We start from the raw sequence: 23,798 nt of genomic DNA, 5'->3' as shown, positions 1-23,798 counted from the left end.
TGTATGAGGTTGACAATGTATATAGAACCATTCCCACACTGTATAGAAATGACAATGTATATAGAACCATTCCCACACTGTATGGAAATGACAATGTATATAAATCCATTCCCACACTGTATGGGAACAACAATGTATACAGAACCATTCCCACACTGTATGGGAATAACAATGTATATAGGACCATTCCCACACTGTATGGGAATAACAATGTATACAGAACCATTCCCACACTGTATGGGAATAACAATGTATACAGAACCATTCCCACACTGTATAGAAATGACAATGTATATAGGACCATTCCCACACTGTATGGGAATAACAATCTATATAGAACTATTCCCACATTGTATGGGAACAACAATGTATACAGAACCATTCCCACACTGTATGGGAATAACAATGTATATAGGACCATTCCCACACTGTATGGGAATAACAATGTATATAGAACCATTCTCACATATAAGGGAAATGACAATGTCTCTAGAACCATTCCCACATTGTATGGGAGTGGCAGTGCATATAGAACCGTTCTCACACAAAATAGAAATTACAATGTCTCTAGAACCATTCCCACACTGTATGAAAATGACAATGTGTATAGAACCATTCCCACATTGTATGGAAATGACAATGTGGATAGAACCATTCCCATACTGTATGAGGTTGACAATGTATATAGAACCATTCCCACACTGTATAGAAATGACAATGTCTCTAGAACCATTCCCACACTGTATGAAAATGACAATGAGTATAGAACCATTCCCACATTGTATGGAAATGACAATGTGTATAGAACCATTCCCATACTGTATGAGGTTGACAATGTATATAGAACCATTCCCACACTGTATGCAAATGACAATGTATATAGAACCATTCCCACACTGTATAGGAATAACAATGTATATAGAACCATTCCCATACTGTATGAGGTTGACAATGTATATAGAACCATTCCCACATTGTATGGAAATGACAATGTATATAAATCCATTCCCACACTGTATGATGTTGACAATGTATATAGAACCATTCCCACACTGTATGGAAATGACAATGTATATAGAACCATTCCCACACTGTATGGAAATGACAATGTATATAAATCCATTCCCACACTGTATGAAAATGACAATGTCTCTAGAACCATTCCCACACTGTATGGAAATGACAATGTATATAAATCCATTCCCACACTGTATGATGTTGACAATGTATATAGAACCATTCCCACACTGTATGGAAATGACAATGTATATAGAACCATTCTGAAAAAATACAGAAATGACCACATATATAGAACCATTCTCTCACTTTATGGATATGGCAATGTATATAGAACCATTCCCATGCTATATAATTGACAATTTATATAGAACTAGACCCAAACTATATGGAAAGATAATGAATATAGAACAATTCCTCCACTATATGAATTACAATCGATATAGAACCGTTCCTGCACTGTATGGAAATGACTGGATATAGAACCATTCCCACACTATATGAATGGAAATGTATATAAAACCCATTCCAGCACTGTATGGAAATGATATTGTATACAGAACCATTACCACACTATATGAATGACAATGTACATAAAACTATTGCCACACTATGTGCATGACAATATATCTAGAACTATTCCCACACTGTATGGGAATGATAATGTATATAGGACCATTCCCATACTGTATGGGATTGACAATGTACATGGAACCATTGTCAAATGACAATGGATATATAACCATTTCCACACTGTTTGGGAATAACAATGAAGATAGAACCATCCCCACACTGTATGGAAATGCCAATGTATATAGAACCATTCCCACACTATGGGAATAACAATATATATAGAACCATTCCCACACTGTATGGAAATGACAATGTATATAGGACCATTCCCACACTGTATGGGAATAACAACGTATAGAGAACCATTCCCACACGGTATGGGAATAACAACGTATAGAGAACCATTCCCACACGGTATGGGAATAACAATGTATATAGATCCATTCCCACATTGTATGGAAATGACAATGTATATAGAACCATTCCCACACTGTATGGGAATAACAATGTATATAGAACAATTCCTACACTGTATGGAAATGGCAATGTATATAGATCCATTCCCACACTGTATGATGTTGACAATGTATATAGAACCATTCCCACACTGTATGGGGATGACAATACATATTGAACTATTGTCACATTATAGCAATGACAATGTATATAGAACCATTCCCACACTGTATAGAAATGACAGTGTATATAGAACCATTCCCACCCTATGGGAATAAAAATGTAAATAGAACCATTCCCACACTGTATGGGGATGACAATGCATATAGAACCATTGTCACGTTATAGCAATGACAATGTATATAGGACAATTCCCACACTGAATGGGAATGATGATGTATACAGGACCATTCCCACACTGAATGGGAATGATGTATACAGGACCATTCCCATACTGAATGTGAATGATGATGTATACAGGACCATCCCCACACTGTATGGGGATGACGATGTATATAGGACCATTCCCACACTGGATGGGAATGATGATGTATACAGTACCATTCCCACACTGAATGGGAATGATGATGTATACAGGACCATTCCCACACTGTATGGGGATGACGATGTATACAGGACCATTCCCACACTGTATGGGAATGACGATGTATACAGGACCATTCCCACACTGTATGAGAATGATGATGTATACAGGGCCATTCCCACATTGAATGGGAATGATGATGTATACAGGGCCATTCCCACACTGTATGGGAATGATGGTATATAGAACCATTCCCACACTGAATGGGAATGATGATGTATACAGGACCATTCCCACACTGAATGGGAATGATGATATATACAGGACCATTCCCACACTGAATGGGAATGATGATGTATACAGGACCATTCCCACACTGAATGGGAATGATGATATATACTGGACCATTCCCACACTAAATGAGAATGACGATGTATACAGGACCATTCCCACACTAAATGAGAATGACGATGTATAGAACATTCCACAGTTTCCTAAAAGAGGAAACAATACCATTTTAGTATTTTTGGAAATATATTAGTGACCGCAAGATCTTGTTTTGAACTACAAGCCTGGTGACGATAATATGATCATCACACAAATACTCCACTGTTTTCAGTGAATTTGTTGTTGCTTCCATCGAGAGCTGCCTCCAGTAACCATGGTAACGGCATTCAGGTCTTTCTGCGTTGGATTCCATTAGTGGCTCTGAGTTGAAGTTCTGAGCTGCAACAGCTGGTAATGTCTGATACTGGCTTCTGAATATTGGTGTTTGAGTTGTAATCACACAATTGCAGTGATAAAGGTTCAGTCAATTTCTGTTTTCCCTGCTGTTCATTGCCTCTGTTGACTGCTTTACCTGAAATGCCAGTTCTCTGTCGGGGGTTAGGGATAGCCAGGGTTTAATGGCGTGTTCTGGCGGTTTGTGTAAGTGATCATTTTTCTTGTCGAGGCAGGTGATGTCAGGCTGGCCAGCTGAGTAAAGCATCACAGCTGAGTTCCCTGTTGTCTTCCTCCAATGTAGATCGTGTTCCCTTCACCTTCCCTTCAATCAGAAATAGGTACACTGACTGTTTTCCTCTTTTTTTTGGGAGGGGGGGGGGGTGTAGGTAGAGATGTCAGGGCCTCTCGGATCAGAGTTTGTGTGTGATCCTGGGACCGCCCTTGCGGAGTGACCATCTCGGTAGCTGCAATGCTGCCGTAGCCTGTAACTTGGCTGCTAAAATGGTGGTCATTCCATGGAGCTTTCTATCAGCAAATTATTGGGGAGGATACGAGATGCAGTCGGGGAGAAATTGAGAGGTGTTTCATTACAATTGAAGCATGTATTTAGCACCGTGCATTCTGCTTGATGTTCGCGTTCTAATAATGAAGTGATGGGAAGATGTTTGTATATTACCATTTGTGTGCAGACAGAGAAAGATTGCAGTACATTTTAGCTCAAGAATTTCCAAGACTGAGCTGTTCCAACTATGGTCATCTAAAGAACCTATTGTATACTGAGTACACAAGGCTACAATAAAGTGCTTTTTAAAAAACATAAGTTGCACAATAGCCGATACTGGTTGCCTCAACAAAATTAAATGGCCAGTCACAATAGTTACAATCTGAAAGAAGAAAGACGTGTGCCTGGTGGATGGAGCTACTTTTTCATCTTGAGTTGCGGACTCAAAACAATACCCCTGCACCTTTGGCTCCCTTCACAACTCACTGATACTGAGCAAGAGCAGCCAGGTTTTTAACTGTAGAAGGGACTATTGTAAGGAGGGAAGGGATAGGTGGAGGATCTTGTCCTTTTTCAACACGTGCATTGTTCATTTTCATGTGAGATGTTCAGGTCTTGTCGTCAGAGGTCGATTGTTGGGCTGAGCGATCCGAACTGAAAGCTGATATGAAAGGAGGGAAACAAATGGAAAGGTTCTTGTTTAGATGAGGAAAAGCTGTGAAGACTTGGGCCTTGCAGCCTGGAAAGGAAGCACCTGAGACATGATCTCATCGACGTTGAATTGAGGTTTCCTGCTATAAGGAGTGGATAGTAAAACTGCTACACGGTACATACAGATGACAAAAGTGTGGATCGTCCCCAGTCTCAACCTCCCCAGCCATCTCACATTTCACCAGCGGCACCTGCCAAGTTCTGTAGACTGGCCGAAGTGAATGATGAACTACAGAACGTGTAGTTTAAAATAATATATTGTGGAACAACTGCGTGGTAAGATAACTAGGATAATTAAAATAGTAACCAACTAACACTAAACAACTATTGTGGAACTACTGCAAAGACTTCTATCTCCCAGCACGACCAACTCCCATCTCCCAGACCACAGGGTCATGTGATGGGTTTACACTACCACCTAGTGGTTGGAGGTCATGCATAACATTATGTACAAACTTGCATTATGCATATTATCAAAGCGTCTGCAACCCATCAGACTAATGGAACATATTGTGTATCTCTGTTATGGAGCAAATCAATTCAAACAGGCCTGGTGGCAACTTGTGGACATTAAGATACTAAAGCTTCCATCTCCCATATAGTTGAAAATAGTCAGTACACTTAATGTTTTGTGAGAGATGTCTTTGTAATTGGCTTTGATGGTAATGGCAGATGGTGACCGCCACATGCCCATATTATAGGCCACTGGCCAGGATGCGCAAGAATAGTGTAAGTGGCGGGCATTGTAGATTGACAAGAAAACACAATGGTAAAGGTAACTCATTAGCCCACCTGAAATTATAGAGTGAGAGTAAGATAAAGCGAAACCAGTTTATTTCAGCAAAAGGTAACTTTATGGTTCTGATACCAGAAAGCCCTCGTTGCCTGTGTAATCAACACTTGGGATGGGCTCCTGGGAAGGATGGTGGAGGTGAAGGCCTTAGAGTTTATTCAAGAAACTATTAGATGAAACAACAGGGCATAGGTTTTTTTTTAGGTGGGTGAATTAACATCTGCTCAATAGATTTCCTCATTTACAAGTGTCTCCTGAAGAGATTTGCTGAACCAATCTCGGGGCCATCTCTGGCACCAGGAGATGGACAATAAATGCCAGCATCAATATTGTCCCAAGAATAAAACACTGTATCAAATAATGTCAGGGATACAGTGAAGGCTCAGATTAGGAGAGCTGACGTGGACTGTCCTTTTATACGGTGGTAGTAAACAGTAATATTTATACTATAAATATTTTCTATAAACCGTGGCTGGTTTAGCTCAGTGGGCTAGACAGCTGGTTTGTAAGGCAGAACAAGGCCAGCAGCGCGGGTTCAATTCCCGTACCAGCCTCTACTTGAACAGGCGCCAGAATGTGGTGACTAGGGGCTTTTCACAATAACTTCATTGCAGTGTCAATGCAAGCCTACTTGTGACAAAAAAGATGATTATTATAAATAATCCAAGGCCACGTCATATTAGGGTACGTGGTTTGTCTTTATAACTGACACCAGGAATTCCCATAAATCCCAGGCAACGCAAGGCAGCAGTGACCTGTCCCACATTTAAAACCCATCCTCCGATCTCATTATGGCTAACTTGATCTTTTCCAAATGCAGGAAATCCAACAAACCCCCCCCCCCTCCCAACTATGCCGACGCCTTGGGTGGTGCCGATGCCCTCCATCTGAGCAAGAATTACCTCCGGGCTATGAGAGAGGCGAAAGTCAAGACATCAGCCTTCTTCCCCTCCTGCAGCCCCAGCAGCCGACACTCCAATGATTGCCACCATTGGATACGACCCACTCTAACTCCCAAAATCTCCAACATTGTTTCGAAGAAGTAAACGCAGAGCTGAAGCAGTTTAGGGCAAGACTAAAACATATGTGATGGCTTGCCAGCCCACTCGAACAAACGTTCAGATCTGTCCTCTACAAATGTGTCCTGGTCAAGTGTACCCTGTGCATGACTTCAAATTGTATCAAACTCAACCTTGCACACAAGGGAGTGAAATTGACCCTATACAGAACCTCGCTCCACACCCCCTTCTCCAAAACAAATCTAACTCTTCCTCCCTTTTACTTGCTCCAGCGAAGCATTCTCCATCACCGTCATCTGCCCATATATGTCTGATACCCTCCCTTCCCTTATCTCATTAACAGATAGCACCCTATCCATAGGAGAAGTTGCCATCAACAGAGGAAACGAGGAAAATTTACTTCCGCAAAATGTTTCAAATCTGCAAGTACCGAAAAACATTCCCTTCTGGGAGTTGGAATTTTTCCATCAACTCCTCCAGCCCGGAAAACGTATCCCCATGAACAAATCTCTGAACACCGCAACCCCCTCTCTCTCCCAGAGCTTGTCCCAGCATCCATCACAGCTGGTTCCCACAGATTGGCGCCAGTAGTGACATAGACCCTGATTGAAAGTGCTGTCTGAATTGACTCCATATTCTCAGAGAGGCCATTACTACTGTGCCGAAGAGAACCTAGTTGAAGAGAACGGAAGAGGAGAGAACAATCAATGTTCTCATGCTCGAGCCTAGACGAGAAGCCTCCTCCACCTGCCCCCAAACCCGACCCCCCCGCCCAGTGGCTCAGTGGATAAGTTGGTGCAGGGTATTTAATGAGCAGCATGAACATAAAAACAATGCCTCAAAGTCACTTCATGAAGATATCAGCAGACAACGAATGAGCCATTTATGGAGGGTGACCAAGGTTTTCCAGAAGAGAAAGAAGTGAAAAGTTCATTGCAGCAAATTCTAAAGCCTGGGGCCTAATCGGCTGATGACATGGTCAGCTCGAGAGAAACGTGATGCTCGAAAGGCAGTAATTGAGAATGTGGGAGTGTGGGGACTGCTGATCAGGGAGGTCATGGGTTACGAAGGGATTTAAATATGGAGATGAGGATTTTGCATTGAGGCCCAGGTGTCTGTGTGTGTTTATTTTTCTGTGACGCTGTCATGGTCAAACAGCGCCCCAGTACTAATGGCACACTTGATCTTTTCCAAATGCAGGACATCTGACAAACCCCCCAACTATGGGGACCATTTTGGGGCCATTTTTGGTGAAAGTATTATGGCTTCGAGTGGAGAGATTTGGAACAATAATATGTTTTTAAAGAAGTACTCTCAAGTAAAGTAATGTCACCACAGTCCCAGATGACCATAGACTGTTAACCCCTTTGAGGGGGAGAGCTGACTTATGGTGATTTAACCTGAGGATCACCACACCTCAGGTGAGGGGCGAGATTGAGAAGGCGGGGCCTTCACGAATAACCTCAGCCGGTACAGGAATTGTTGGCCATGCCCTGCGTCATGAACCAGCCATCCAGCCATCTGAGCTGAACCGGCCCAGATTCTTTTAAGAAGTACTGTATCAGAAAGTTTGCACCTCTTTTACGGAGAACTATGGCCACCTTCCCTTACACCTCTGCTCTCAGCTTCAATGTTCTCTGCAATATCACACCAAATAAAACTGCATGAAGTCCCTCCAAAACCGATTGCACCATTTAAAAAAAAAAAATTAACAGAATCTGAATTTATTTCAGTTTGCTTTTAATTGTTGTCTGTGCTTTAGCAAGGAAAGCATTGCAACATTTAGCAGCAAGGCTGTGCAGTTCTGTTAGACTCTTACACCGTCCTCGCCATGACCTTTCGGAAGGGTAATGGGGTCGCAATCTCTGAAGGATGCAAAGACTGCATTTTAATGCAGCAATGGATCATAGTCAGGGGAAGCAGTGTGTGAATGTGCTTGTTATTAACATGAGCCTTCCACCTATCCAGATGTTTGTATCTAATTTCCCTCCTCCACCCTTTGCCTTATCTTCCAAAGCAATACCCACCGGAGCTCAAGCCGATCTACCATCAGGCGGAGAAACAATGGGTTATATCAAATGTAAAGAGAAACTGCCCCTCCTCCTTCTCTGCCTTGTAGTTGTTCCCCTTTCAAGTATCATTTTATTTCCTGCTTCAATGGAGAGTCTATTTCAGTCCTGTGTGAAACGTATATAACTTGGGCTATTGTATGGTACTGTCACAATGCTGTGCTCCATTCATTGTTCTCTGCAGACATTCACTCAAGGGCTCTTTTAGATCCGCTTCCACTTGTATGGTATTAAAAAGCTGTGCGAATACACGTTTAAAATAGGACTCCTGGGTTTAAAATAATTGATTGCACTTTCTACCTATTCCCTCTGATGTACTATGGGAAGTCAGCTGCAGTGAGGGTAAATATTTCCATAATGTGAGGTGAAGTGGATGTAACAGTGGCCAGTGTAACCTCCAACATCCTAGGGGTTACCATTGACCACAAACCATAGAAAGACCGTGGCTACAAGAGCAGGTCAGAGGCTGGGAATCCTGTGATAGGTAACTCACCATCTACAAGGCAACGTCAGGAGTATAATGGAACACTCCCACTTGCCCGGATGAGTGTAGCTTCAATAACATTCAAGAAGCTCGGCATCGTCCGGGGCAAAGCAGCCCGCTTGATTGCTCCCCCTTCCGCAAACATTCAATCCCTCCATCACCGATGAACAGTGGCAGCTGTGTGTACCATCTACTAGATCAGGGGTGGGCAAACTTTCCGTGCAAGGGCCACATTCAGAAATTCACAATTTTAAAGGGCCGCATAGTATATTAAGTAAAATAATTAATATTTAAAATAGCCAAAATAAAAGGTTTTTAAAGAAAAAAAAAGCAATTAATTTTTATTAATTAATATTTTAAAGTAGAAACTTCACATGAAACACATGTTGTGCCGAGCAATGATCACCCTACTCAAGTCAACGTATCCACCCTATACCAGTAACCCAACAGCCCCCCCTATTAACATTAAAATTTAAAAAAAAAAATTTTTATGACTTGATCTTGGTGGGCCGCATAAAGACCTTTGGCGGGCCGCATGCGGCCCGTGGCCCGTAGTTTCCCCACCCCTGTACTAGATGGACCGCAGGAACTCAGCAAGGTTCCTTGGCAGTATCTTCCAAGCACTACCATCTAGAAGTACAAGAGCAGCAGATATCTGGTGATCTCACCACCTGGAGGTTCCCCTGCAAGTCACTCACCATCCTGGCTTGGAAATATATCGCTGTTCCTTCACTATCGCTGAGTCAAAATTCACATTGGAAGTTGACATGCAAAATGGATCGGTTTCCAGTAACAGCTTCTCTGTTTTCTGCCTGTGTGTCCAAGTGAATTCTTAATGCTTTCAGCAGAAGGCTGTTCATATAGGCCAGTTTCATTTATTGCCCATCAGGAGTATAATGGAGCCTTTAAGTGAAGATGCTGCGGCAGTACTGTTAGGTCGGGAGGGCCAGGAATTTGATCCAATGACAATGAAGGAACAGAAATATACATAAAAACATAAGAACGAGGAGCAGGAGTTGGCAATTCGGCCCCTCAAGCCTGTTCAGCCAATCAATACGATCATGGCTGATCTCATCTCAGTCCAATCTTTACCTTCCTGCCCGCTCTCCATAACCGTGGGCAGCACGGTAGCATGGTGGTTAGCATAAATGCTTCACAGCTCCAGGGTCCCAGGTTCGGTTCCCAGCTGGGTCACTGTCTGTGTGGAGTCTGCACGTCCTCCCCGTGTGTGCGTGGGTTTCCTCCGGGTGCTCTGGTTTCCTCCCACAGTCCAAAGATGTGCGGGTTAGGTGGATTGGCCATGCTAAATTGCCCTTAGTGTCCTAAAAAGTAAGGTTAATGGGGGGGGGGTTACTGGTATAGGGTGGATACGTTAGGCTTGAGTAGGGTGATCATTGCTCGGCACAACATCGAGGGCCGAAGGGCCTGTTCTGTGCTGTACTGTTCTATGTTCTATGTTCTAACTGTTCATCCCGCTACTAATTAAAAACCTATGTATAAGGGCGGCATGTGGTGCAGTGGTTAGCACTGGGACTGCGGCACTGAGGACCCTGGTTCGAATCCCAGCCTTGGGTCACTGTCCGTGTGGAGTTTGCACATTTCCCCCCATGTCTGCGTGGGTTTCAATCCCACAACCCAGAAATGTGCAGGTTAGGTGAATTGGCCACACTAAATTGCCCCTTAATTGGAAAAAAAAAGAATTGGGTACTCTAAATTTTAATAAAAATAGCTATGTGCCTCCTCCTCAGATTTGTTTAGTGCTCTGACGACTACTGCACCCTGAGGTAGAAAATTCCAGATTCACAACCCTTAGAGTGAAGCAATACCTCCTCATTTCTGTTTTTGATCTGCCACCCCTTAGTCTAAAACTTTGGCGCCTCATTCTAGAATGTCCAGTCAGGGGAAACACCCGGTCTACAGGTCTACCCTGTCGCTCCCCTTGAGGACCTTGCATTCCTAATCTTGTATAGTTCCACGTCAAGAGGTATTGCGATTTGGAGTGGAACCTGAAGTTGATGGTTTCCCCATGCACCTGCTCCCCTTGTCTTTCAATACGGTTGGCGTTACGGCTTAGGAAGATGCTGCGGAAGGAAGCCTTGACCAGTTGCAGATGGAGAACACCACAGGCATTGTGCACCAATGGTGGAAGGGACATAGGTTAAGCCAGTGGATGGGGAGTGGAACAAGTGGGTCCCAGGAGAAAACTCTTCGGGGCAATGAAGAAAATAGTTTTGTTTCATTGTCTTTGTGACTTCGGCATTGGAGATTAGAGGCAATCAAGGCAGCTGGGCTGAGTGAGGAGTTGGGGGTGAACAGCCAACTGATAAAACCTGCAGGAATAAATCAATCCAGCGTTTACACATAGAGATTGTTTCTACATTTAAATGTTTCGATTGTTGAGGATATTGACACTCTATTTTCACTGTCTCAAAGCAATCTGGGGGATTTAACTGCTTTTGTGCTCTATTTTAAGCACACTAATTGGCAGGTGTGTATTGAATTGCTGCCTGCATTAGTTTAACCCAATCATTTATTTACCTCTTGTCATCCACACTAAACAGGGAGCAGCAGGAAATTGTCATGGAAGGTGATATCCAAAAATGGACTAGGTAATGACCATGGAGGAGGAGTCACAACCATGTTTAGGCCACATCTTTTCGGGTTCACTACATTTAAATCGCTCTAAGCAGGTTTCCATCCGATCATAGCACCAAAACGGCCTGTTTGCAAATCCTTTGTGACTGTGACAAAGATAAACTACCCCCACCTCATTGTTCTTAACTTATCAGCAGCCTTTGACTCAGTTGACCATTGCACCCTCCTCCTCCGCCTCCGTACTCTCATTCTGCTGAGTGGGACTGCAATCGTCTGATTCTCAATTAGAGAGTCACCAACAGTGGTTTCTCTTCCCATTCCTGCACCATTACGACTGGTATCCCCTCTCACCCCCACCAAAGATCATAACTGGCCTCGTCCAATTTCTCGTTCACATTCTCCCCTTGGATGAAATGATCCCGGTGGTGATATGCATGTGCACATCAATGTGTATTATCTATCAATGTATATAGTTATCAATACAACCTCCGAACAGCAGATAGCGATAGAGATCTACCAGGTGATCCGAGAGATTCGGCAGTTGGTAGTAAGTCGTACTAGATGACAGTTGCACTAGAAGTAGCTCCAGGAGAATACACTGAATTCAATTACGAGTTACAGTTTGTATTATAGTTCGTTAGTTATCTTTCCATCTTGTTAATAAACTATCTTACCAGTCAAAGACCTAAATGTTCTGTGTAGCTCTTTACCATGGCCATAATGCAGAACATAACAGTCCCGAAAATGCAACATTGGTTTCCGCAGGATGGAGCGTAGCTCCGTCGCACTCACCATTTCTCTTGCGCACCTTCACTGGCTCTGTCAGTCTGCCTCTTTGACGCGTAGTGCTATATGTGCAATGAATTCTCTCTACTAAACATTGGTAGGATCAAAGCTGTTCTTTTAGATCCTTGCCAAAACTTAGGGCGCGATTCTCCCAAAACGGGAGAAATCGTAAGGCTGGCGTCAAATCCGGGCGGGTTTGACGCCAGCGCGCCCCTTCCCGACCGGGAACCGATTCTGGTCCCCGGTCGGGGCTAGCAGCCCGACGCCGCAAGCTCCGGCATCACGGGCTTAACGAATTTCGTTAAGCCCGCTTACCGGAGTTAGCGCCGGCTGACGCGTCATATGACGTCAGCCACGCATGCGCGGATCGGAAGACTCCAACCCGCGCATGCGCGGATGACGTCATCGCGTATTTGCGCGAAACCCGCGCATGCGCGGGCCGGGATGCCCCTCAGCCGCCCCGCGAATGGATACTGCGGGGCGGCGGAAGGACAAATAGTGCGCGGGCATCGGGCCCGCTGCCCGCGATCGGTGGGCACCGATCGCGGGCCCATGGTACCCTTGGCACGGCCGTGGTACTGCCGTGCCAATCGGTGCCATGGTTATAAAAAGCAAGTTGTTCCCGCCGTTTTTACGAACGGCCAGACCAGGTGTGTTTGCCGTTCGTAAAAACAGCGTAAAGGGCTGGGACTTCGGCCCATCGAACAGCTGTGAATCGCTGCCGGCCGTAAAAAAACGGCGGCAGCGATTCGTGTCGGGAGTTGGGCGGGGGGGGGAGGGTGGGGGGGAGAATAGCGGGAGGGCGGGAAAAATGTCGGGAAGGCCCTCCCGCTATTCTCCGACCCGTCGTGGGGGTCGGAGAATTTCGCCCTTAGTTTCCCTGGTCACTGCCTCCATCCCACTCCCTGGCAGCCGTCTGAGATGAACGAGATGCTTATCAAACTTGCTGTCATATTTAACTCTGAGAGAGGTTCTGACCTCATATCTACTCCATCACCAGGACTGCCTGTTTCCACCATTGTAGCATTGCCCAATTCTGACCCGGGTTCAGCTTATCCATTGCTGACGCCCTCATTGATGTGGAAATTAGCACTAGGCTTGACCATTCCAGTGCACTGCTGGCCAGCCTCCCACATTCTACATCTTAGCCTTGAGCTTGCCCATGACTTTGCCGCTGGTGTTCTAACTTTCACCAAGGCCCGTTCACCCATCACCTCTCTGCCACTAACCTGCACTGATTTACCTGGCCACAGTATCTCAATTTGAAAATACTTGCATGCGTTTTCAGATGTCTCCGTGGTCTCGCCCTTTCTATCTGTGTCACCTCCTCCAGTGCTGCAACCCTTTGAAGTTCCTGTGCTGCTATGCTGTTGAGCATCTCAGATTTTTATCATGTCTCCGCAAGTGGCTGTGACTTCAGTTTCTGAGGCCTTAGGTTCTACAATTCTCTCCACCTTTTAAGATGTTTCTTATCTCTATGACCAAGTTTTTGGTCATCCTGTCGGGCAGAAAGGTAGCACAGTGCGTAGCACTGTTGCTTCACAGCTTCAGGGTCCCAGGTTCGATACCCGGCTTGGGTCACTGTCTGTGTGGAGTCTGCACGATCTCCCTGTGTCTGTGTGGGTTTCCTCCCGGTGCTCTGGTTTCCTTCCACAAGTCCCAAAAGACGTGCTGTTAGGTAGTTTGGACAATCTGAATTCTCCCTCTGTGTACCTGAAGAGGCGCCGGAATGTAGCGACTAGGTGATTTTCACAGTAACCTCATTGCAGTGTTAATGTAAGCCCACTTGTGACAATAAAGATTATTATTATCTGTGGCTCAATGTCAGATTTTTGTTCGATAGCGCTCCTGTGAAGCAACTTGGGATGTTTTGCTACGTTCAAGGCGATATGTAAATGCAGGTAACACAAAACTGTGCCCCTTTTTTGAAAATATGATTTTCATACTTTTAACTGACTGAAAAACTGTTTAAAAATGCAAGGCCACATTCCAAGTTGAAGGTGAGAAAGCAACAAATCACCCTCGGGATTGTGAAGAGGGAGACATTTCTTATGGCCCAGACCCATCGAAGCTCGCCAATGTCTAAGGAACAGACATTAAAAATGCATATTACTGGATATTGAAGCCTAGGTCTGTACCCAGTTGTCTGGAGTCAGGTTTGAAATGACCACCTTCTGAATTTGCGGTGAGCGTCTGGCAATTGACCCATAGTTGAGGCCAAGAGATACAGCCAAGCAAAGATTTCCAAAGGTTTGTTTTTTTCTCCTAACTGGAAGGTGCTGGCTAGGGGTGGGACCAACCCTATGGGAGTGGGCATCTCCCGCATATCTCATCTAGGTTGCCTATCCTCACACTGAATGTGATTGGGGTAATCGCACCCAAGCACAGTCCTCTTCTTACCGAACGTCAAGTGTGTGAAATGTTCACTGGGCAGTGATCAGGTGCACAAGCCCTGGCTGATTTTTGTTTTTATTCCTTCCAGCCCCAGAGGTGCTGAGGCTGACGGCGTACCGGGGCCAGCTGAGCTCAGTCAAGGCTGTGCAGGGGAGGAAAGGAACCTTTTGTGGCCTCTGGTTATTGCAGCAATTTCTAATCCCAATTGAGTCGTACACCTTTCATCAGGTGCTGCTCACAACCCAGCTGACCTCAGTTTAAATCCTATAACGACAAGGTGTGGAATTCAATTCTGCAAATCTGGCATTTTTGGACTGGCACCAGAACGTGAGCACAATGGCTGCCAGATTGCTGTAAACATCCTCCTGGGGCGTGAGGAGTGGAACCCGTGCCACACTTATCCGGTGCGACTTGTTGCGACTCTAGTCTCCCACCAGGTGGTTGAGACTTGATGCTCGCAGGGCAGCTAGGCATAAGCAATAAATACTGCATTGCTTCCGTTTTCCACATCCCAAGAACAAGATTAAAATATGGGAGCATTTGTCCCATATTTTTACGGGTCCTTTTGTGAGACCGTATTCTAGAATAGCGTTGACGTGTTGGGTACTCTGGATCTGTGGAGACTGCGTTTACCTTAGCAGTAACATAGACAGGTTACCAACACTTGTAATAGAGCAACACTATTTTATTAAGCTAAGAACTGTTGAACATACTGGGGGTCGACACTATGTTAGATTAACTGAAGACCTATGCCTATCCTGACCAGTCTAAACTGTTAGCACATGGTAAAGGTTTGTGCTACTAGCTGCGAGCTCTGTCCATCTCAGAGGCTGCATCCCGAATGAGCGGGAAAACTAGTGCCCTCTGGTTTTATAGTGACCGTGCCCTAACTGGTGATTGGCTGCTGTGTTGTGTGTGTTGGTTGGTCTTGCGGTGTGTCAGTCAGTGTGTGTCTCTGCACCATTATATACTGATGTGTATATTATGACAAGCGTGTCATGTGAAGGTGCCCTTGGGTGAAGATGGGACTGATTATTAACCTCTCCCATCTAGCAAAGCATGCTAGGAAGTTCACCTTCTTAACAGTCTTACTTTAGCCCTTTATGAATGAGAGCTTTAACTATGAATATAGTACAAACCAACTATATCCTTCAAAATGTACAAATATTCACCTAAGCTTCAAGCACACTAACAGTGTTGTTTTTCTTAAATTACTTCTTCAGCTAAGACATGGAAGATTAGGAAGATTACTTAGATTCTCGAACCAAGGCTCTCTAATTTTGGGAGTAACCTGTCTGGAATCGGTTATAAAGGACATGGTAAATGGACAGTTAGATAATACTGATCAGATTGAGCAAAGTGAACATGGATTTATAAATGAGAAATCATATTTGAAGAAGCTGTTGGAGCTTTTTGAGAATGTTCTGAACAGAATTAATGAAGGGCAGTCAGTGGATTTAGTACATTTAGATTTTCTGTGATAAAGCCTACTTGATAAAGTCTCCCAGAAGAGTTGGTCATCAAAATTAAAGCACATGGGACAGATATACAGGCATGGATTAAGGATTGGTTAACAGGCAGAAAATGGAGACTTGGAATAAACAGGTCATTCTCACCTGTTGACAGGCTGTGACTAGTGGGGTTCTTCAAGGGTCAGTACTTGGGGGTCCCAGCTGTTCACAATATGGGAACCAAATGTTAAATTTCCACATTCATGGATGACACAGAACTAGCTGGGAATGTGTGTTGTGAGGTAGTTGCAAAATGGCTTTAAGGGGATTTGAACGGACTGGGCAGGAGAAATTGGCAGGAACAAGGCAGATGGAATATAATGTGGAAAAATGTGATGTTATCCATTTTGCAAAACGTGGATGTGCAAAGGGACCTGGGTGTCTTCATCAATAAGTCACTTTCTAGTGACAATAAGTCACAGGGAGATCAGGTTCCCAAGACTTGTTCCCCGGATGGCGAGGCTATCCTATGAAGAGAGATTGAAGAAACCGCGTCTGTATTCTCTCAAGGTTCAATGAATGAGATGTAATCTCATTGAATCTTAAAGGGCTGGACAGGGTAGATGGGGGTAAGATATTTTCCCTGGTTGGGGAGTCTAGAACAGGGAGACACAATTTCAAAATAAGGGGGAAGCCACTTATAACCAAGATGAGGAGAAATCCTTTTCGTCAGAGAGTTGTGAATATTTGGAATTCACCACCCCAGAGGATTGTTGAAGCTCAGTCATTGGGTATGCTTAAAGCAGAAATGGACAGATTTCTAAATACAAATAATGTAAAGGGATATTGGGATAGTGTGAGGGGCAAAGGCATTGAAGCGGATGATCAGCCATGACAGTATTGAATGATGGAGCAGGCTGAATGGCCTACTCCCGCTCCTATGTGTGCATGGATGCAAAGTCAACTCATAAGAGCTGGCTGACTTCCAGCCACATCTCGCGTGGAGGCTATATCTGTGACACTTTTGACATCTTTCTACATGAGAGGAACAGACACTATAAAACTGTACTTCCCATTAGTCAGAAAGCTACTGCAGAGGGAAGAGAAATCGCAGCTCATTTATAATGCAGCTTTATACATGGCAGGGAGGGAGGCAGGAGGAGAAATGGACAGGGTCAGAGGACCAGATCTATCAGACTAATGCTAAGAGCAGCATGTTTGGTTTTTTTTACTTCCCCCTCTCTCTCATGGGGGCTTATAATGATTTCCACTAGCCTGGATTTCCAGCACAAACTGGCAGCTACCCTGTGTCTATCTTGCATCAGCAATTAGCTGTCGATGGCCGCGTGCTTGCTGTATCTTTAAATATTGTGCTTCTATTTACAGGGATTCTGGAGCATCACTCTGAAGAGGTCAATGTGCAGGGTGCCGCAAAGCCTGTGAAGCATTGGGGGTAAATATATATTAATTCACTCTTTAATATATACAATTAGGAAGCGACAGTATTGGGAAAGACCAAATGTTTTGGTTAAAAGCCAATTTTTAAAATATTGAGTGATGTGCAGGGTGATTTTCAGAGTGATTTCAGCAACAATTGCCATCTGCAATCAAGCTCAATTTGTATTTTTTCTGTGATGTGGTGAATATATTTGTGTGGAGCTGGAAATAGAGAACTTGCTTTATTGAAATATTGTCAGGTTGTAGGGTGGGAGTAAGGGGAGGAATGATGGAAGATACAGTATGGAGCATTTGGGAAAGGGGACAGGACAGAGCATTTGGGGAAGGGGACAGGATGGAGCATTTGGGGAGGGGGACAGGACGGAGCATTTGGGGAGGGGGACAGGACGGAGCATTTGGGGAGGGGGACAGGACGGAGCATTTGGGGAGGGGGACAGGACGGAGCATTTGGGGAAGGGGACAGGACGGAGCATTTGGGGAGGGGGACAGGACGGAGCATTTGGGGAGGGGGACAGGACGGAGCATTTGGGGAGGGGGACAGGACAGAGCATTTGGGGAAGGGGACAGGATGGAGCATTTGGGGAAGGGGGACAGGGTGGAGCATTTGGGGAAGGGGACAGGACGGAGCATTTGGGGAGGGGGACAGGGTGGAGCATTTGGGGAGGGGGACAGGACGGAGCGTTTGGGGAGGGGGACAGGACAGAGCATTTGGGGAGGGGGTCAGGACGGAGCATTTGGGGAGGGGGACAGGACGGAGCATTTGGGGAGGGGGACAGGATGGAGCATTTGGGGAGGGGGACAGGATGGAGCATTTGGGGAGGGGGACAGGATGGAGCATTTGGGGAACGGGACAGGACAGAGCATTTGGGGAGGGGGACAGGATGTGGCATTTGGGGAAGGGGACAGGACGGAGCATTTGGGGAAGGGGACAGGATGGAGCATTTGGGGAGGGGGACAGGATGGAGCATTTGGGGAGGGGGACAGGATGGAGCATTTGGGGAGGGGGACAGGACGGAGCATTTGGGGAGGGGGACAGGACGGAGCATTTGGGGAGGGGGACAGGACGGAGCATTTGGGGAGGGGGACAGGACGGAGCATTTGGGGAGGGGGACAGGATGGAGCATTTGGGGAAGGGGACAGGATGGAGCATTTGGGGAGGGGGACAGGACAGAGCATTTGGGGAGGGGGACAGGATAGAGCATTTGGGGAGGGGGACAGGATAGAGCATTTGGGGAGGGGGACAGGACAGAGCATTTGGGGAGGGGGACAGGACGGAGCATTTGTGGATTATTAAATGTATTTTATTCCAAATGTTTATAAAAGGTTACAAAACACAAACAATTTGGGGAACAAACTCCCCATCACACGAATATACGGTTTCCCTTTTTCACCCATTCCCCCCATCCCCGCCGCGACAAACAACTCCTCACAACATGGCCACGAACATCCTCCACCTTACTTCGGAGCCCTCCGCTGAACCCCTTAATTCACACTTAATCTTTGCCAACTAACGAAAGTCATATAAGTCCCCCGGCCAGGCCGCCATCCCCGGTAACATTACTGACCGCCACTCCAGCAGAATTCTTCACAGGGTAATCAGAGAGGTGATGGCAACAACATTGGCCCTCCTCCCCTCCATCAGTTCCGGCCTCTCCGATATCCCAAATATTGCCACCAATGGGTCCGGCTCAACCTCCACCCCCACTGCCCTTGTAAGCGCAGCGAGTACTCCCGCCCAATATCTCCCCAATGTTTTGCGGCCCCAGAACACATGAACATGATTCGAAGATCCTCGCCCACACTTCTCACACTCGTTTATCACTCCTTGGAAGAACCCATTTATCCTTGCCTGAGTCATGTGTACGCCCTTGAACTGGATCAGGCTCATCCTTGCGCATGTGGAGGTCGCATTTACCCTTCATAGTGCCTCACTCCATACTCCCTAATTTATCTCCCCTCCCTGCTCCCTCTCCCACCTGCTTAAATCTCCATCACCTGCTCACCTCCCTGCTCTCCCAGCCATCCATATATATATCTCCAAATCTACCCTCCCCTTCCACACCTGGAAGCAGCAGTCGCTCAGACAGGGTGTACCTCGGCAACCTGGGAACTTTTTCCAGTCCCTTACCTGCAGGTACCTAAACTCACTTCCTCACGGAGCCCAACCCTCTCCTTCAGTTCCTCTTTCCTGGCAAAACTTTCTTCCAGGTACAAATCCCTCACCTTAACCAGCCCCACTTCTCTCCACTTCCTGTATCTGTAATCTATTCCCCCCCCACCCCTCCCAGTTCAAAACCGCATTGTTTCCACAACAGAGTTCCACGACATCCCCATTATCCTAAAGTGCCTCCTCAGCTGGTTCAAGACCTTCACCATGGACTGCACCACAGGGCTCTCTAGTGTTTCCTTGGCGCCATTGGCAATGCCGCCAACACCATAACCCTCAAGCTGGACCCCCTACAGGATTCTTCCTACATCCTAACGCATTCTACCCCTTCTCTTTCCCACCATCGCCTCATCTTCTCAAAGTTTGGCACCCAGCATCGCCAACCTTCGCTTCTGCCTCTGTCTCTGTAACAAGGTCCTCTTAACCCTTGGCACCTTCCCTGCCCATACAAAGTCTGAAATAATCATATCCAGTTTTCAAAAGAAGGCCTTCGATACAAAGATTGGGAGTGTCTGGAATATGAACAGGGACCGAGGCAGATTCATCTATACCACTTGGCCCCTTCCTGCCAAAGTCAAGTGCAGCCTGTCCCATCCTCATATCCTCCCTAACGTCCTCCACCAGTTTTGTTAAACTCCATTTATGTAGCATCGCCCATTCCCTCGCTACCTGAATCCCCAGATATCTAAACCACTCTGTCCACCTTAAATGGCAACCCCCTCCCTAGATTGGCTCGCCGACACAACGTAAATTTTTAAAAAAAATTTAGAGTACCAATTAATTTTTCCAATTAAGGGGCAATTTAGCGTGGCCAATCCACCTACCCTGCACATCTTCGGGTTGTGGGGGTGAAACCCACGCAAACACGGGGAGAATGTGCAAACTCCACACGGCCAGCGACCCAGAGTTGGGATCGAACTTGGGTCCTCGGCGCCGTGAGGCACAGGGCTAACCCACTGCGCCATCGTGCTGCCCCTTGCAAACCCAACACTTTCACCGGGTACACTTTGCTTTGTTTTCATAGAATTTACAGTGCAGAAGGAGGCCATTAGGCCCATCCCTACATTTAACTTGTATCCTGAGAACGCTCCCAAACTTCCCCAACCGGCCCATGTGGGTGAACGAGTGAACCGGCCATTTCTGGCTTTTGTAATCACATCACCTTATAAATTGCTTCCAAACGCAAGATAGGCCATTACCAACAATCCAGTAACATAAAGGACCTAATTAATGTTGGAGGCAAGATGGCAGCTGTGGCACCGGTGAATGGCAGCCACGTTTTCACTTGTTCACCATCCTGTTCTGTATGTTGGCAGGCAATCCTGCGCTGATGCGTGTCTGCAGTGTTTATCCTCCAACACTAGAGGGCCATCACCAGCCAGGACAAATAATTAATAAATGTGATTTTGTTGTAACTGAGCACCAGGAGTTGTTTAGTCTCCGTTTGTGTCCAACTGAATAGACAGGCCAAATGTAACACCATGGAAACCTGTTTGTGGACGAAGCAAGACAATTGTGAAGAGCACGCTGTATAAAACAAATTTAGATTTGTGGGATCAGACTCAGCCAAGTCACAAGATGTCAGTGGATATACCTCAGAAAGAGGTACTGTGGAGGTTACTGCTCTCCCACATGGGGTGAGATTGCTCTACATGGTCAGTCTCAATAAGCATTGAAGCCTCCACATAATCTCTTAACAGAAGCAATGCCCCATCTCCATCTTTCTCCAACATACGGGAGTGCTCTTTGAAGTCACAGCAATGTTTCGGCGATCGCAGGAAGTAAAGCTGCATTCTGCTGCAGTCCATTGTAGAAAGCCAATACAATGTTCAGCCAGCCTCGCTAAATAAGTGAACACTTTCTGGGGTTCCATATTCTTGATAAATTCTGGTTTAAAAAGAACATCAGGGGTGAATGCTTTTGGTATTTGCTCCTAATTACACAAGTCTGTCAGGCTAGCTGACCTTGGGCAAGAACAACGAACAAAGAAAAGTACAGCACAGGAACAGGCCCTTCAGCTCTCCAAGCCTCTGCCAACCATGCTGCCCGTCAAAAGGAAACTCTTCTACACTTCCGTGGTCCGTATCCCTCTATTCCCATCCTATTCATGTATTTGCCAAGATGCCCCTCAAACGTCACTATCGTAAATATCGAGATTCACTGGAAAAATATCAGCGCGGTCTCGGGCACGTTCGAGGGGTGTTTCGCGACAGCTGCAATGCCGAGATTGAGGCCTTTAGTCAACGGCACTCAGCTGTTTCTTTGGGCCTCGGGGAGTTTCTCCCCTTTGAAGCCACACTGAAATTTTTCAGGGACTGGGGAGCTAAGCTCGCCAGCTGGGCCGGCTCCTCTCGGATCAGGGCCCCATTTTGAAAGGCTGTCACTAACCCCCTCTTTCCGTCCCCCCTCCCTCTTTCAGGACCCTCCCACTTTCACACCCCCAACTTTTCTGGGGCCTCCTCACTCCCCCCCCCTTCCCCCCCCTCCCCCCAAGTCCCTGACGCTTGGCAGCGACAACCTGACAGTGCTAATCGGTGCTCGGTTGAGACCTCACAGGCCTGACCATTGATTCTGGGGCACCAATTGAATGAGGCAGTGGACCATTGGGCTCATTTAAATATCATTATCTGGATCATGCCTCGCGAAGATGTGATCCAGATCGTGCCGGGCATAGCGGGTTGGGTTGACACTTGATCCCCCAGCTCTGTGCCGGCCGCAATGCAATAGCTGAATTTCACCCCTTGATGATGTTGTTGGAGCTGGAAATCCTGCGGTCATCTGGTTATCGTATAATTAACACCTGTAATGAGCTAGTGAGGAGGGTAGAACTGGCACCTCTCTATCCAGGCATCCCCCTCTATCCAGGCATCCCCCTCTATCCAGGCGCCTCCCCCTCTATCCAGGTGCCCCACCCTCTCTATCCAGATGCCCCTCTCTATTCAGGAGTTCCCTTCCCCCCCCTCTATCCAGGCACCCCGCCTCTGTGTCCAGGCACCCCCCTCTATCCAGGATCCCCTCCCCCTCTACCCAGGCATCCCCCTCTCTGTTCAGGCACCCCACCCTCTGTCCAGGTGCGCCCCCCCTCTCTGTCCAGGCGCGCCCCCTCTCTGTCCAGGCGCGCCCCCTCTCTGTCCAGGCGCCCCTCTCTGCCCAGCCGCCCCCTCTCTGCCCAGGCGCGCCCCCTCTATCCACCCTCCTCGATTGATCATGACCATGGTTTCAGTTTCACTTTCCCAGGATTTACCTTTTCCAAATCGAAATGTATTTAATTATTTATGCAGTGAGAAAAGAGGAGGCAATCAAACAAGGTTTACTTGAATCAAAGAGAGAGCAAATTGATTAACCACGAACTCAAACAAATATAAAACAATGTCAACCATTCGCCTCTCATGCAGTAATTCGGAGACGCACACCCTAACACGTGCGCACACCCTGACACGCATACCCCCACCACCTCACACACACTCACCCACACACATACATACACCTATCAGAGATAAGAGAGGTTAGAGTACAATTAAAAACAAGTTAAAAGAATATATATAAAAGTGTCTTTTGATTGCCCTTGAGGTGTAGATTTTTAAATGTTGTCATAGATTTGGATTCGCTGGTTTTGTGGATCTGGTCAGATATAGACGATGGTGAAATTATTGTACGATCTTGGTTCGCTGGTAGATTTCTAGTAATGTCATCTTCCCAACTGGGTAATATACTTGTTCCGAAAGAGGGCGAGCCCAGCTTTTCACCTGTTTCTTCAGTTGAAAACTTTCTTGCAATTACCCTGTGGTGTCTGCAGTCTGGCCTATAACACGTCACCCATTGTGTTTTTCCAACAGGTTTTTGGGTGGGTCTGTCTGTGGCAGCCATTGCTTTAATATCCAGTACTTTGTATTTTGATGTCTCTTCTTGAGTTAGTGACGTGTTTTGATGGGTCTCTGAATTATAGAAAATGTCTCACTCTTTGCACTAACCTGTGAGGATCCCGTAGCTTTTTCACTTTCACCTTGGAAGGTGGCCTTGCATTTTTAAATAATTGGTCCTGTCTCATTTCAAAGT

The 23,798-nt window shown here is 46.1% G+C and overlaps 1 protein-coding gene across 7 annotated transcripts in view; it reads left to right on the top strand.

Moving 5' to 3' along the window:
- Window positions 1-23,798, top strand: part of nrcama (neuronal cell adhesion molecule a) — a 478,378-nt gene that overhangs the window by 167,948 nt on the left and 286,632 nt on the right. For 6 of the 7 annotated variants that reach the window (XM_038780573.1, XM_038780570.1, XM_038780576.1 and 3 more), the window contains one exon: window positions 17,504-17,570. The exons of the other annotated variant lie outside the window; for it this stretch is intronic. The gene's annotated coding sequence lies outside the window, so the exon portion shown is untranslated. The remainder of the gene's footprint in view (window positions 1-17,503; window positions 17,571-23,798) is intronic. 7 annotated transcript variants of the gene reach the window in all.

Source organism: Scyliorhinus canicula, chromosome 20 (genome assembly GCF_902713615.1).
Source record: "Scyliorhinus canicula chromosome 20, sScyCan1.1, whole genome shotgun sequence".
In the NCBI taxonomy this organism is placed as follows: domain Eukaryota; kingdom Metazoa; phylum Chordata; class Chondrichthyes; order Carcharhiniformes; family Scyliorhinidae; genus Scyliorhinus; species Scyliorhinus canicula.
Note: the sequence above shows the minus strand (reverse complement) of the source record. Positions and strands in the feature narration are given on the sequence as shown.